We start from the raw sequence: 15,807 nt of genomic DNA on the forward strand, positions 1-15,807 counted from the left end.
AGCTAGAGGTAAATTTACATCATCAGCATATGACATGTTTTATAAAACCATGAAACTGGGTGAAATCACCTGGTGAGAAAGTGTGGACGAAGAAGAAAAGATATCCAAGGGCTGCTCCCCAACATTTAGAGTCTGGGAAATCAAGAAGGAGCAATCAGTGAGGTAGGAAGAGGATTAACAGACAGTTATATCCTGGCAGCCAAATGAAAAAAATATTTCAAGAAGGAAAGAATGTGGTCAACCAAGTCAATATTATGTCAGATAAGGACCAAGATACCAGACTTAGTGTCTCCCATGCCATCTATGACATCGACAAGAGCAGTTTTCAGTGTAGTGAGGTGAGCAGAATCCTAGTGAGAAAATTTGGAAAGGAATGGGAGAAAGTATTGCAACTCATTCCAAATGAGGTGGGAATGGAGTCAATTAGAAGAGAGAATTTTATAAATGATAGGAGAGATTATAGTATGTTTATTTACTGACAAAAGTGATCTAGTAGAGAGGGAAAAATTGATTATATGAGAGAAAGAGGAGAGAAATGCTAGAATGTTGGTCTTGAGTAAGGGCAATCACATCCAATCTAGGGTCCAAGAGGAAAGATTGGCTTTAGATAGAAGTATGGAGAATTCATCCGTAACACTGGAGGAAAGCAGAGTATATGGTGACTAATCAATGGCAGGTGTGCTGGTGGGAGATTGTAGAAATGCTCTTCTGATGTTTCTATTTTCTCACCAAAATAGGAAGCAAAGTATAGGCTAGGATATGTTGTAGTAACAAGCAACCTTCTTATCCCCTGTATCTTAGCACATCAAAAGTTTATTTCTCCTCACGGTAAGTGTCTATTGCATGTCACTAATGGGTGCTGCTCTAACCTCATTCAGGGAGCTAGGTGGCTTTCTGTGCTCTAGAGGAGCAAGATTGGAAAAGATTGCCAAGATTGGAAAAAAAGAAAAGTGGCACCCTGGCTCTCTTTTTTTAAATTTTTATTTATTTTTTATTTTTTAGAGACAGAGTCTTGCTCTAGGCTAGGGTGCAGTGGCATCATCAGAGCTCACAGCAACCTCAAACTCCTGGGCTCAAGTGATCCTCCTACCTCAGCCTCCCAAGTGGCTGGGACTACAGGCACTGCACCTGGCTAATTTTTCTATTTGGTAGAGACGGGCTCTCATTCTAGCTCAGGCTGGTCTGGAACTCCTGAGCTCAAGAGATCTTTCAGCCTCGGCCTCCCAGAGTGCTAGGATTATAGGTATGAGCCACCATGCCTGGCTGGAGCCCTAGCTCTTAAAGCCTATCCCCAAAAGTGACATGTGACCTTTTTCTTACATATCATTGGCAAAATAAGTAACACTGAAACATCTAACTTCAAAAGGGCCTGTAGAGTACAATCTTACCATGCTCCTGGGGGAAAGGAAGCCAAGGTATTTGTGAATGGAAGAGAAGGTATTGGAGGGTTAAAGAGAAAGAAGGCATAAAATAGTTGTTTTGGAGAAGTGGTTCAGCAACAAGATTAAATATGACTAAGAACCAGATGAATGCCAAGGACAGTGAGGCTTATATTAAACACGGTTAGGATGATGAACAGGAAGCCATTTCTGTGATGGTGGGTGGTGCTAAATGGAGGAAGGATCAGAGGCAAAGCAGTGAGATCCACAAAAACAAACAAAAGGTGGAGGAGAATGAGGAAGATGAGGATGTTTGATTTGCAGAAGGATTTTATGAGGGATGTTGTAGAGATGGGTGCCATGAAGCAAAGGCACTGCAAGCCACATGGTGAATGGATGGTGCAAGCTGAGTTTCCATCTGCGTGGCCTTGTCCCCTTCTCTTGCCAACAGTGCCTGATTTCCTTTGAGCTCTTCCTGATTCATGCCGGCTTGATTTAGTCTTTATGGGAATCTCTCCCTGAATTTGTAACTTTTTTTACAAAATACATGTCAGTTATCTTAACTTTAGATAAGTTAGTGTAGTGAACAATAAAGAATTTCTCCAGTTACCTAAGGTATCAGGAGTTGGAAGACATTGACTTGCTGAAAAATTATGAATTGAGTATACATAGTTTTTGAGGGGCCCTATTTTAAATATGATATGGGTTTTTTGAGGGAATATTATAATTCAAAAATAAAAGGTTATTTAGAAAAACAAATTTCTGCTTTTCCAAACTGTAACAGTTCATCAGCGCTTGTAACAGCATTGATTCCTACCATACCAGCAGAAAACACAAAGAAGAAAGTGACTGGGAGCTAGCATAATGGCCTCCCACAGACGGATGTCTATGTGCTGATCCCCCCAGTACCTGTAAATATTGTTGTATTACATGGCAAAGGGGAATGGTAGCAGATGGCATTAAGTGTGCTAATCAGTTGAATTTAAAATGGGAAGATTATCCTGGATTATCCAGACAAGCCAAATGTAATCCCAGGGGTCCTTAAAGGTGGAAGAGGGAGGCAGAAGAATGAATGCCAAAGTGATGTGATGTGAAGAGACTCACCTGGCCATTGCTGGCTTTGAAGATGGGAGGGGATCGTAAGCCAAGAACTCCGGCAGGAGACACAAGCTAGAAAAGGCAAGAAAAGTAGATTCTCCCTAGAGCCTCCAGAAGGGAATGCAGCCCAGCCAGCCCCTTGATTTTAGCTGAATGTGGCTCATTTTGACCTCCAGAACTATAAGATAATAAGTCTGTGCTATGTTAAGCTACTAAGTTTATGGTGATTTGTGACAACAGTAATTGGAAATTAATTGACTAATGATATTAGATGACCTTGAACCCCTTTGTACCAATACCCTTCTTCACCTTTTTTGTTGAAGAAAAGAAATTAGCCTGCCTGTTTCTACTCCACTAAACCATGACATAGTATAAGGATGTGCTGGTCAAACACCTCCTTCTAGCATAAGGGGAAATAGGAATCAATTTCCATAGAAGGTGGTGCCACTTCAAAGCAAGAGGCAATTTGGCATACCTTACTTGAGTTGATTGGAAGAAAAGATGTTTGAAATTAGAAGGCTCTCTCACTGGAGGGATTCTTTACCTGGACTCAAGATACACTTCAGGGAAATCTGTGAATATCCTGAAGTTGCCTACAAATTGTGTTGCTTATGAGGATTTTTCTGTTTATTGGATCCTCGAAGGGGTCTGTGACCAGAAAGGGGGCACAATCCGCTACTACTGAGAAAGCTGCTTTGGTATGCAGCTGTGGTGTAGTGCACAAAGCTCCGGACATAGTGGGATAATAATAAAAGCTGTAACTGATTTTATTAGTGCAGTACATTTTTACATATCTCATCTTGTTTAATTCTCCCAACTTCCCTCGCAGGTATTAATGATCCCACATTTCAGATGAGGAAACTGAGGTGACAGAAACTGAGGAAGTAGCCTCCATGTTCATAGCAGGAGAACTGTGGTACCAGAACTGAAGCCCTCTAGCCTGTCTTCCTCCAGATCTTTCTTTTTATGACATTTCATGCTTCCCAGTAGCTATTAGTACCTACTACTTATGGTTGCAGAAATTAAATGAGATTCTATGTTTGGAATAGATTTTGTAAACAGTTATTTATGTGAGGAATTGGGCAAGAGAATAAATAGCAATAGAGTGATTGAAGAAAATTTACCCAGAAAACATTCATAAGTATATTTTAAGAGCTGACCAAAAAATAGCAATCAAGTCTGACAAAAATCCAGTTCTTTTGTTTTCCTTCTTAAGATATTCAAGAAAGAAGTGCTGCTTCTGCTTGCTATATCTTCCTAGATAAAAGGTTAGTATACGGTCTATCAGTGGTTCTCAACCTGTGGTGATTTTGCCCCAAGGGGACACTTGGCAATATTTGGAGACACTTTTGGGTATTGCAAAGTGGAGGTGGGAGGAGGGGAGCTGCATCTAGTGGGCAGGGGCAGAGGCCAGGACTGCTGTTGACATTCTTATAGGGCATACGACAACCTCCCACAACAAAGAATTATCCAGCACAAAATATCAATAGTGCTGTGATTAAGAAACTACATTCTATATGTTCAAAAAGACAATGCCTTAAAATTTCATTCTTCGTCTTGTCAATGAATTTTAATCTGCAGAAAATGGATGCTATGTTTATATTAAAATGAATGGAGAAATAACAAGTTTCACATAGTGACTCCACTCCCTTTCTAATTAGTGTAGAAAGAAGGCTCCCAAGCTTGCCCCTGACAGAGACTCTGGAAAGATGAGGGGAATTAGAGGATGGCTTTGATCATTTATGTAACTAGGCTAAAGTAGAGCAACTCAGCTCAAAGAAGATAAATGTGGGATATTAAGTCTGGGAGCAAAGAAACATTACAAAAGGGATGTTTGTTCAAGGGAAAGAGATTGGGCTTTGTTCTATTTTGCCACTGTCTTGCCTGTGGCAAAGTATTGCAGTGCAGCAAAAAAGTCAAAGGGTGCACACCACATCCCGTAACACCAGGCATTAACCAGAGAGCCAAGGGGGGCTTTCTGCTCAAATGAGCAACAACAGTAGGGAAAACCAAGTCTATGGTGGCTGAGGGTGCTGGTGAAGACATTAACAGAGAAAAGGTTTGCCTTCTTTCTAGTTAACCTTAAGCCGAGCAAGGACAGTTTGGCCGCCAGGCTTCAAGCCAATCACCATTAATATATGTGTTATAGCTGCCTCTGGCCACATCTGGGTTACAGAGTGGAGGGTTTTGCACGTGTAAAGCCAACATTATTGTTTTTTTTTTTAATTATCTGAATAAATAATCCCTTACACCAATTTTCTGGTAAGCCCGCAAATCTTCTCCGTAGATGACCATCTTCATTAACTAAAGATTTTCATAATTGTACAAGAGTCTTTGGCTACCTTATCACTCCATTTTTATCATATGGAATAGACTCAAACTTTTATCTCTCTATAGCGACCAAAGCTATGGTTTGACTGCTCCCCTGCATGGATCATAAGGAATAGCGCAGGGGTTCCAGGTGAATTTCACACAGCACCTTGATGCCTCTGTGAGCTGCTACCTGGTGAACCAGGTATCTTAGACCTGGCAGCATAGTCTTTCTACAAACACAGAAAATGAAATGAAACAATGACATGTACTCAGCAGTATCATTTTCCTTTTATATAAAGAAACACAGTTACTCCTACAAAACAGCAGCAAAGTTAAGTCATATGTAGAATAAGTTACATTAAAAGAACTAGGAAAAATTTCTGATAGTATTTGGCTTCCAATCATTTAGAATATTTATGCTTTACTTCTAACTAAAGGAAATGTTGTTATTGTTGTTCCAGTGAATTTCTGACTATTAAAGAGTAGATCTATAAGTTTTGCAGAAAAATCTTAATTATTCCAGAGGCCCAAATTCTAGTAATCTTATGCATCTGGAATGGCATGGAGCCCAGAAGATTAAAAGGGGGAAAGAGGTTAAAAGTATGTCTAACAGGAAAAAAAAAAAATCTAAAGCATCCAGCATCAAAGCCACCAAACCAAAACACTAATTGGATTTGGCCCAAGATGACACTTAGCACTTAGTGGTCTCTTGGTTTGATGTCCATAAAAAATAGAGTCACTTCATTGTCTTCTAAGAGTCATAAAAGGCAAACCACATCTGCGAGCAAGCCAAGAAGTGTAGAAGTATGATGGAAAAGGGAAGAAACAAGAGGGGAATGGCAGACAACAAAGGAAGTAAGTGGGGAATATTGCAAGTGATAGCTACAGACATTGACATGAGGAAGATAATTAGATAAAAAGGCAGCTCCTAAAATTGTAATGCTTTGCTTCACTAAAAGCACAGGATAGTTGGGCAGTCTTGCTGGAAGGGCAGGAGGTTGTAGGAGTGGGAAAGAGGGTTTCAGAGAATGAGTACAAGAAGTATTTATATGGCAATGATAATGTCTTTCTTTCCAGAACACCTGATTTGTGCCAGGCACTTTTACGAGGAGCTCTACCGTATCATTTGAATCCATACAACCCTGCACAATATTATTATCTGCTTTCCACAGGCGAGGAAACAGGCTCAGAGAGGTTAAATAAGTTGCTCAAGGTTATACACCTGTTAAGTATCTGTATCAGGATTTAAACTTTGTAACACCATGGCTTATATATTTTCCAGTACTCTCCCGGGACTTTCCAAAATCAAAATGTGTAAATCCTGGCAACCATTAGTGTCTTCTGTGGGGAAATATCACTTGCCTTGGAGAGAGGCTATGTCAGAATATGGTACTACCACGTAAATACTCAGTGAATCTGAGGCGGCTGTTTTGCCAAGGAATCATAGTTTAGAGCTTGGAAAGAAATATTGAGCAGAAACATTATTCTATATAAAGTGCATCTCAAGCAATACATGTGTCTTTGGTTTATACAGTTTGAAAAGACTTTTTTTTAGCTTATAAAGTAGGCCGAGTTTGCTTTTTGATGACTGCCTCTGTCATTTCAAAGAGGGACTTGGCTTTAGAAGGTGGAAATACCAAATGGCAAACCATGAAGCCACAGAAGAATTCTTTAACTTTTTGGAAATACATTTCTGAGTTCAAGGAGTATTTCTCAGGCAGCTTTATCCTGATGGGGATACTAGACAGATTCTTGGGGGTAGACATTGTATGCGATTCATCTTTTATCCCTAGAACCTAGAACATAGCATCACTAGACATGGTAACAAGAAAACAGTGGTGGTAGTGGATATAGAAAGGAGACACATTTCAGGGACAGAATCACCTTGCCCAAAGGCAAGGAGGTGTGTACCCTCCTGTGTTTGCAGAGTGGCACAAATCAGGAGCTCAAAAATGTTAATTTGATGAACAAAAACAATCTATTTTGGGAGATGTTTCCCAACATCTATAGAAATAGATGCTGTTGGTCCAAGGGCCATGCCATTTCTATAATACAAGGGTATTCAGGATTGAGATATGTTCCTCTTGTCTCTCATGCCCAGGTGAGACCAGGGTGGCAGGGAGCTAGGGAGGAAGCACATTAAATTGTTCAGGGATGGTCCTTCCTTGTCTCCAAGGCCAGGGCACATCTATTGCCAGAATCACAGCTGAGCAACATCTGTTCTGTTCTAACTTTCTGTTTCTTCCCTTTCTCTCTTCATCAGAGCTTTTAAACCGCCTTTAAAACAGGAGCCACAATGGGCCTGTATATGCCTTCAGCTGTTTCTAATTCTCTCCCAGACCCACTCTCTCCCAATAAATGACACATTGTAGAAGGTGTTTTACAGCCTGACTTGTTAATAGAGCCAGACCGTTCTGTAACAAAACCAAACATGGCAATCAAGGTTAAAACACAAAGTCACAAAAATCTGAATGATATAAACATAGAACTATTTGTCATCTATAAAAGAAGGAGTTGGACCATTTAATTTTTAAACTGCCTTCTAATTCTAAAATTCTAACGTTTAAAGCAAGATTTCCTCACAGCCAAAGAATATACTGCTTTATACTTGGGCTGTTGGATTGCTCCCCTATGGATGGACTTAGTTTCTCTTCAGAGATTCTACTATAAAGTGAATGAATAATACAAGGATACTGAAATCTGCTCATTTTCCCTTTTTCAGAGATTCAGGACTGAATCAGATAATGTCTGTAGAGTACTTTAGGACTCCTCATTTAACACCATTGAACTTAAAAGATTATAAATTGTCTAGCGAGTAGCCGCAGAATGCACTGTCAGATAAAACATTCTTCCGTATGCTTTCATGGCTAACGTGAGCATTTTCCTCCCCTTTCAGACGGAGAAAGAGAATTCTGAATGGAGATCAAGGACACATCTTAACTTGCAAATGTCAAGAAGAATCTCATCATCCTTTGTTACTTTGTGACTGACTAATATATTAGTTAATTGCTGACTAGCTGCTAATGAGCTAATTTGTATGCACAGACGGGGTCTTAACTGTTAACATGGGAGTAACGAGCAAAGCTCTAAAGCGCTGCTGAACAGACGCAGCGAGCTGTCCACAGCCCCTCTTGGGGTGGGTGAGAGAGAAGGGTGTGGGAACAGGCAAACTTGGAAACATTGTGCCTATCTTCCCACCTACTCAATAAACACAAGAAAGAATACACAAGGCTCCTTTGGCAATTATTTCCTCACTGCTTGCTAAGTAGCCGCCTGTAGTATCAGGAGACTACCACTAAGTGGCACTATCTCATTAGTGTTCTCTTTCATCAGTGTGCCAAAACCTACTGGGCCTTCATTGGACCATCGAATACATTTATTGTTCTGTATTTGCAGATTTTGGCTTAGCAAAAGGTTTCTGCTCTCACCATGTTTCTGTGATGTTTTCTGTCTTTCTCCTTTCCCATTTTTTTTTTCATTCTTGGGAATCTGGGCCATTACCTAGGGATAGGCATAGAGACGAAGGGCATCATTGTGGTAATAACCATAATGGACGACTTAAAGGAGAGAAATACTGATAGTGAGCTTTTATTTAAGGGGCTTTCCAGGTATTACTTTCAGGACTCACCAGAACTCTGCAAGGTTGCTTTCATTTTCTGAACAAAGAAACTGAGATTCAGAGAATTAAAGCAACTTTCTGGAGGATACCTAACAAGTAAGTAATAGAGACACAACATGAGTCCAAGATTATCTGATGTCAAAGCATTAGTGATATTTGAATCATTCATGTCACTTGACTATTATGTATAGTGAGAAAAGACAAAAAGAGCAGCTCTTCACGAAGGTTGCAATCTAAAAGGGGAAATAGAGTAAGTGAACCAAATTGTTTGTAATACAAGTGAAACAAATATATAACTTATTTATAAGTCCATAAAGTTTATAAATGATCTGAGATTACTGGGACACTTGCTAGGTACAGAGTCAAGAAGACATCCTGAAGCCAGCTCTTCTCTTGGAGTAGAATCTTTCTGAAGTGGACATAGTTCTGAAGATGAGAGTGAGGAGGTTACATTAAAATGCAGATATTCTTGGGTTTAGCCCTCAAACTCACAATTTTGTTACATAACACATTAACTTGTTCCATGTGCTTTGAGGAGATGTCTTAGCTAGAGCTCTGTAAGTAAGTGAAGGAGACCTACATGAAATGTTTCAAGGGCTAAGAGGCCCAACTCTCCCACATTGTTTACTCCACAGAGCCATATGAAAAGCAAGAATCAGGAATCTCATAATACAAAGACAAACTAACATTGATGTGCTGTGGATGGACCTCCCAGTTAGTGCCCTGCACGCATCACTGTACTCAATCTTAACACAAGCCAAATAAGATATGTACTATATTAGTATTGCCTCAGGATGTTGAGCCTAGTTACTGTCGAGTTCAGTAACTTCACCAGAGGTCACACAGCTAGTAGGTGGTGAAGCTGGGATTCCATCCAGATTGGCAGATCAAAGAGCCCAGCTTTTAACCTTTAAACACACTGCTCCCACTTCGGATGCTATATGGCAATGAGCAAGTGTTCTGGATATTGTCCTACTAACTTACAATTTGATTTGTATTTCAAAGAGGTTTAAAGTACATTATCGAATTTGATGCTACCAACAAGCCAATGAGAAAAGCAGTTTAGATTTTCTTATTACCACATCTATCTCCCAGCACACACACACACACACACACACACACACACAGACATATACCCCCACCAGGAGGCTTTAGGTGACTTGGCTTAGCCACAGAGCTACTGAGTTGCTAACACTGGACTTGAACCTAAATGTTCTCATTCTCAGCCCATTGTCTTTCTCCTGCAATAGCAATACCCCTTTATAGTAAATAATATGATAGGAAGTAGAATTTCCTTCATGCTACTCAGAATACGACGTTATCTCCAAAAGTTTCTGTTAAGCATGTTATTTAGAAAAAGCCATATGAACATCAAATAATATTAATATGTACAGGTATATATTTTAAATTGCTTACAAGTTCCCTACAAAGAAGAACCTAAAGATGCTTTTCCAAAAATTTTACATGAATGAATTCAGAGACCTATAAGTTTATTCAGAAATCAATTAGCATCTGGATTTTTTGTGTGTTATGAGTGGAGAGGTTTGTACTCTATTAGCACAAGTAGAATATTACAAAGATATACAAATGAAACTTCTATTCAGATACAGTCTAAGATATCACAATTACTTTTCATGTAGTCCTGATTTTCTAGTAGCTCTAAGCTGGAAAACTCTGGGAATCCAAGTCAGAGAAAGAGAGTGGCCCAAAGCTTGGGGCCCGAGGGCAGCAGCCAACGGTGTGGAGTGAACAGGGGAGTGACAAGAAGTCATTGCTTCACTTTGAACCCTCGAGTCCTCACCTATAATAGGAAGGGCTTAGAAGACCTCTAAGATCCCTAAAATGCTAAGGATTGATTATTAACCTGAATAAAGGTTGGAGATTTGATTTACTGTGGAGAGGTTCTAAAATTTTTGTTAATAGTCCAGACTATTAAGAAGTAGGTTAAGAATCTCCCTTAGCTTGCAAGTAGGCTTAAAAAAAACCAAAAAAGTAAAAGAATTTTTCATGATCCTCTTTTAAGAGTGGATTCCTAGATGGTGAAACGCTATTGCCATGGAAAAATTCAGGGCTTTTTCTCAGAGCCCAGGGTCCCCCGCCTCCTGTGAGCTTCCACCAAAACAGGCACGATGGGCGATCTCAGGCACTTGTTGGAAAGAAAAGTCAATCGAGTGTCGTGCAAAGACAAAATGCCAGTGATGGGTGATCCACCCTTCCGCACTGGCCAGTGGTTCCTCTGACTCTGGCCCATGGGAGGCCACTTTGTCTCACTGCGGAGAGGTGGCGCTCTTGACCCAAAGATCCTCACTGCAACGCTGATGGTCTGACACCCGGTGGGCACTGAGGCACTTTATTACTTCCTTTTCACAGGCCACAGATGTTCAGTATAAATGAATGTGAAATGCATGGATATCAAAGAAGCGATTATCAAGGTACCACATTGCCTTGGATGATAAACCATTCAGAATCAAAAAGAAGGAGGAGGAGGGGGAAGGCAAAATCCTAAAAGACTTCCAATGTTTCAAATAATGTTGGAATTCTCTTTTGTGCCACTATCAAGCTTATTTGAAAAACTTGGGTTACAAATTGGTGTGACAGAGAGGTGGATTTAAAGAGCTTTGGTATCTGTAGATAGATGGAATTAGGTCTTAAGGATCTATAAACCTGTGTGCTAACATGTACCAGCATTCATAGAGAGCTCTAGAAATAAAGACCAGAGACTTTCAAAGGTACAAGTATTATTCTTAATAACAAACCCAAATTATTATAAGTAGAAATTAAACATTTGGGATTTAATAAACTGTGTTTCAAATTTAACGCAGAATTCTCAGAAAACAAGGCATAAAGATTTATTTCCCTGGTTTAAGCTGGTGATAGGATGCATCTTTTTATGCCCTTCAAATAATCTCTTCATGGTCCATGAAATATAAAGTGTTGGAATTTTCTTTTGGCCTGGAGCCAAACTGGCTACCACTCTGTTAGCCTCATGGATCTGGTCAACTCCCTAGTTGATGTATCAGTATCCCCAGGTTATGCTTGAACTCCTCCAAAGACAGAGAGCTCATTTTCTCTCATGGTAGCTCACCTTGGACAGTACTGCTTATTAGAGCATTCTATCATTTTTCTTTTTTTTTTGAGACAGGATCTCGCTCTGTTGCCCAGGCTAGAGTGCAGTGGCATCAACCTAGCTCACAGCAACCTCAAATTCCTGGGCTCAAGCAGTCCTCCTGCCTCGGCCTCCCGAGTAGCTGGGAATAACACTGGCTAATTTTTTCTATTTTTAGTAGAGATGGGGTCTCGCTCTTGCTCAGGATGTTCTCAAACTCCCAAAATCCTGACCACAAGTGATCTTCTTGCCTTGGCCTCCCGGAGTGCTAGGATTATAGGTGTGAGCCACCACAACGGCCAGATCATTCTACTTATATTAAAATATATTAAAATTACATTTTACTTCAGGGTAATTTGCTTCCCTGAAGTTTTTTTTTTTTTTTTTAATTCATCAACAAGAAGAATTTTTGAGTGTCTGCCGTGTGCCAGGCCCTCTCAGACCTTAGATATAAAAAAAATGAGGAAATTATATGTAGTTTGTACCTGATCTTGTGGAATTTATAGTCCAATTCTATAGTTCTCTCAAATTTTTTCTATTCTAATGCTTCTAAGAAATAGGTCACATTCTCACTGATAACAGTGACACTCTACTGCAGGCACATTAGTATCTCAGCAGAGAAAGGGCACCTGAACAAGTCCCCAAGTGACTCTACTTACCACCATGGCCCCCTTTAGGAGTCACTGCTCTAATGGGTCTATATTTCTGTAGAAGCTTAATCCTACTTCAACAGCTTGGCAGGTCAGGTATCTGAAGACAATTGTTGCATATCCTTCCTCCCCACTTCAATCTTTGCATCTTCAGGCTAAACATGCCCCAGAATTCAGACTATGATTGTTGTATTCTTTTTTGAGGGGGGGGGGATTGCAGGTAACTTTTTTTTTTTTAATTTCAGAATATTATGTGCATACATTTTCGTTACATATATTGCCTTTACACCACCCAAGCCACAGCTACAAGCGTGCCCATCCCCCAGACAGCGTGCTCTGCACCCATTAGTTGTGAATTTACCCATCCCTTCCGCCCCTATCCCACCTGCCCTGCGCCTGATGAATATTACTTCCATGTGTGCACCTAAGTGTTGCTCAGTTAGTACCAATTTGATGGTGAGTACATGTGGTGCTTGTTTTTCCATTCTTGTGATACTTCACTTAGAGGAATGGGCTCTAGCTCCATCCAGGATAATACAAGAGGAATTAGTTCACCATTTTTTATGGCTGAGTAGTACTCCATGGTGTACATATACCATACTTCATTAATTCACTCATGTATTGATGGGCACTTGGGTTGTTTCCACATCTTTGCAAGATTGTTGTATTCTTTAAGAAAATATTGGCTCAAAAAAAGCTATTGAGGGCAGTGATAAATGCATCACACCTGTGCTAAGTGGCCCTGCATCCATCAGGCAGCACCAACAGCTGAGGAGGAGCAGAGGTGATGAGCTGGCAGAGGCCTGTGCTACGTGCAGTGCTGCAGGGATGTGGCTTTTCCACTAACAGGTAGCCCAAGAGGAGCAACCAGAAAGGTAAGGAATGTGGAGAAGAGAAGGCAGAGGTGGATGTACTGTCCCATTGTCTTGTCTCTCTTTTTTATAAGGCACAACAGCCAATTGTTCCTTGTTGGGGGTTGGAAAGGAAGTGTAAGAAAGCATATTCTGTACTGATGGGCAAAACTTAGGATTTAAAGAGAGGGACACAGAGAGAGAGGAGGAAGGAAAAGGAGAAGGGAAGAAGAACAAGAAAAGGAAAGATAAAAATCATTCCAGTGCATAGAGCGGGAATGTTTATAATGTAAAGAGACAGTTGCATTAAAGGATTAGGCCCCACGGCCTGATTAACATCATTTGATCTCTTGCTATTGAAAAGACCCTGTGTGTTTTCAAAGGCAGTGGGCTTTTTAAATAAAACCAGGAGTCTGGGTTAGCAGAATGCTGTTAGAAGAGACAGCAACTCATTTTTCATTCAATGATCTTTTTGTCCTACCTGCTTCATAATCTTCAGTTTCCTTCCCTCTGTCAGTAGGGGCTGCATCTTAATCTGAAAATGTGGGAGATTTGATATGACAAAAACAAACAAACAAAAAAATCACTGTGACTGAAATTGGCCAGATCAGACTTTTGGGCTGCCTACCTCCAGGCTTTCCCTATGAATGTCATCACAGGGGAGCTTCTTTCTCTGCTTTGCACTGACTTTATTGTTTAATCTTTTACTCTCTCTCCTTTCAGCTGTTGAGCCAACAATCACGATGCAATTTCAGTGAGATAGACTAGCACATCATTATACCACAATATTTCGTGATTTACTTGCCATCGTGTTTATCAGGCTTTCTTTTGCAAGTTTCTGGTGAGATTGGTGCTCCTCTTGAATTTGAGAGTAATTGTTAGGAAGCCCAAATTTTCCATTAGGCACGTTGGTGCAGCATATTGGTGGGTGAATGGGAGCGTCTCCACATCCAGGCTGTCATCTCAGGGTGGCTGGGCTAAGAGGTGGGGAGGCCTTCTGGTTGTTCGAGCAGTCGTCACCACTAGTTCAGTCTCTGTGGCCCATTCAGCTCCTGGCATCGCTGCCAAGCCAGCCAACAAAGGAGCATTGTAATCCTGACGGTTTCCCAGCAATGACTGGACAAGTGCAGACCACCAACCAGCTCATTTCACTTACACTGTTCACAAGGGAGACCATGAATGGAAAAAAGTCAATGGCAAAAATCCCACATCCTGCTAAAGTTGGTGTGTGGATGCTTTACTAGTGAGCAAGTCTCCCTTCAAGCTGGTAATCCTCATACCTGTTTTCTTTCTTTCTTTGTTTTTAAGTACAGTTAGCGTGAATGGTAATGCATAATCCTTATAGAAAGGCTACCAAAAAATTAGGTTTGAGCTTTAAAAAATAAGCATATGGCATGCAATGCTTTGGAAAACTGTAAGTATAATAAAAATGAAATGCCATAAATGTAAAAAGACATTGAAGTAAGCTTTAAAGACGAGAAGCAATAATTCTAGCTGGTGCGAGCCCCTGAGATTGTTAAAGAATTGAATTTGGGTGTATAAAAATAGGGTTTTCAGCTATAAAATAGAGTCATGTCAACTGAATTTTAAATTTCGGATATGCAATCAAAATTCTGCCCTTTCTGTGGACCAAGCCAATGACATCTTGAGATCAACTCTGATTTGAAAAAATAGCAATAAGTAAAATTTAGTGTTTAAGAACAAAGGAAATTCAGAAGTACTTATCATATATTTACCCTTGATTGAAAGTCAGGAAATATTTTTAACAATCAGATAAAATGATCTTTTAATACATTTCAATGGGAAATGTGACATGATTCCATTTATTTAAATTACTTTACTTATAAGTACAAATTATAATAATGGGATACCACATTTACTTTTCGGTTATCAAATATTTAAACTCCATGCTGGTGCGGTGAGGTGAATGAGAAAATGATGTCTAAACTAGATTCACAGGGTTTTTTTTGGTTGTTGTTTATTTTTTTTCTGAAGTTGAGTAGAGATGCAGATCCACAGTTTTAGAACACAGTTTAGCAGAACCTTGATAATAGTCTGCCCCTTTAACTCCACATCCTACTTCTTATATTTTATGTATATATGTATATTATATAAATGTTATTTATATACATAATATTATGTTAAAGGCAAGATAAGAAAAATAAATACAATATCGTTCATCAAAGCAAAAACAAAAGCTAAACCAAACAACATGAAAAAACAAAACAAGACTCATAGAGTAATTGTTAAGTAAACTGTTTACCATAAGTAAATCTACATGATGGAATACCATGTAGCTATTAAAACTGAGGTTTCCAAAGATTCTTAATAATAAGGGAGAATAATTATTTAAATCTTAGGTAAAAAGGAAGCTATAATTGAGTGGCTAGTACTGACTTTAGCACACAAAAGTATAATAAAATATTAATGCTCATTGTCTTTTTTTATTTTTTTTTATTTCAGCATATTATGGGGGTACAAAAGTTTAGGTTACATATATTGCCCTTCCCCCTCCCCAATCAGAGCTTCAAGCGTGTCCATCCCCTAGACAGTGTGCATCGCACTCATTATGTATGTATACACCCATCCCCTCCCCCCCCCACATCTGCCTGACACCCAATTAATGTTATTCCTAAATGTGCTCTTAGGTGATGATCAGTGAAACCAATTTGATGGTGAGTACATGTGGTGCTTATTTTTCCATTCTTGGGATACTTCACTTAGTAGCGTGGGTTCCAGCTCTAGCCAGGAAAATACAAGAGATGCTATATCAATGGTCATTGTCTTGGTT

General features: G+C 39.8%; 1 long non-coding RNA gene across 1 annotated transcript in view; it reads left to right on the forward strand.

The window, feature by feature from the left end:
- The window catches only part of LOC123633231, a 12,284-nt gene extending 4,289 nt beyond the window's left edge, over positions 1–7,995 (forward strand). The window contains exons 3-4 of the long non-coding RNA XR_006733563.1: positions 3,694–3,745; positions 7,687–7,995. This is a non-coding gene — a long non-coding RNA (uncharacterized LOC123633231). The remainder of the gene's footprint in view (positions 1–3,693; positions 3,746–7,686) is intronic.
- The last annotated feature ends 7,812 nt before the right edge of the window (positions 7,996–15,807 follow it).

Source organism: Lemur catta, chromosome 2, assembly GCF_020740605.2.
Source record: "Lemur catta isolate mLemCat1 chromosome 2, mLemCat1.pri, whole genome shotgun sequence".
Lineage (NCBI taxonomy): Eukaryota > Metazoa > Chordata > Mammalia > Primates > Lemuridae > Lemur > Lemur catta.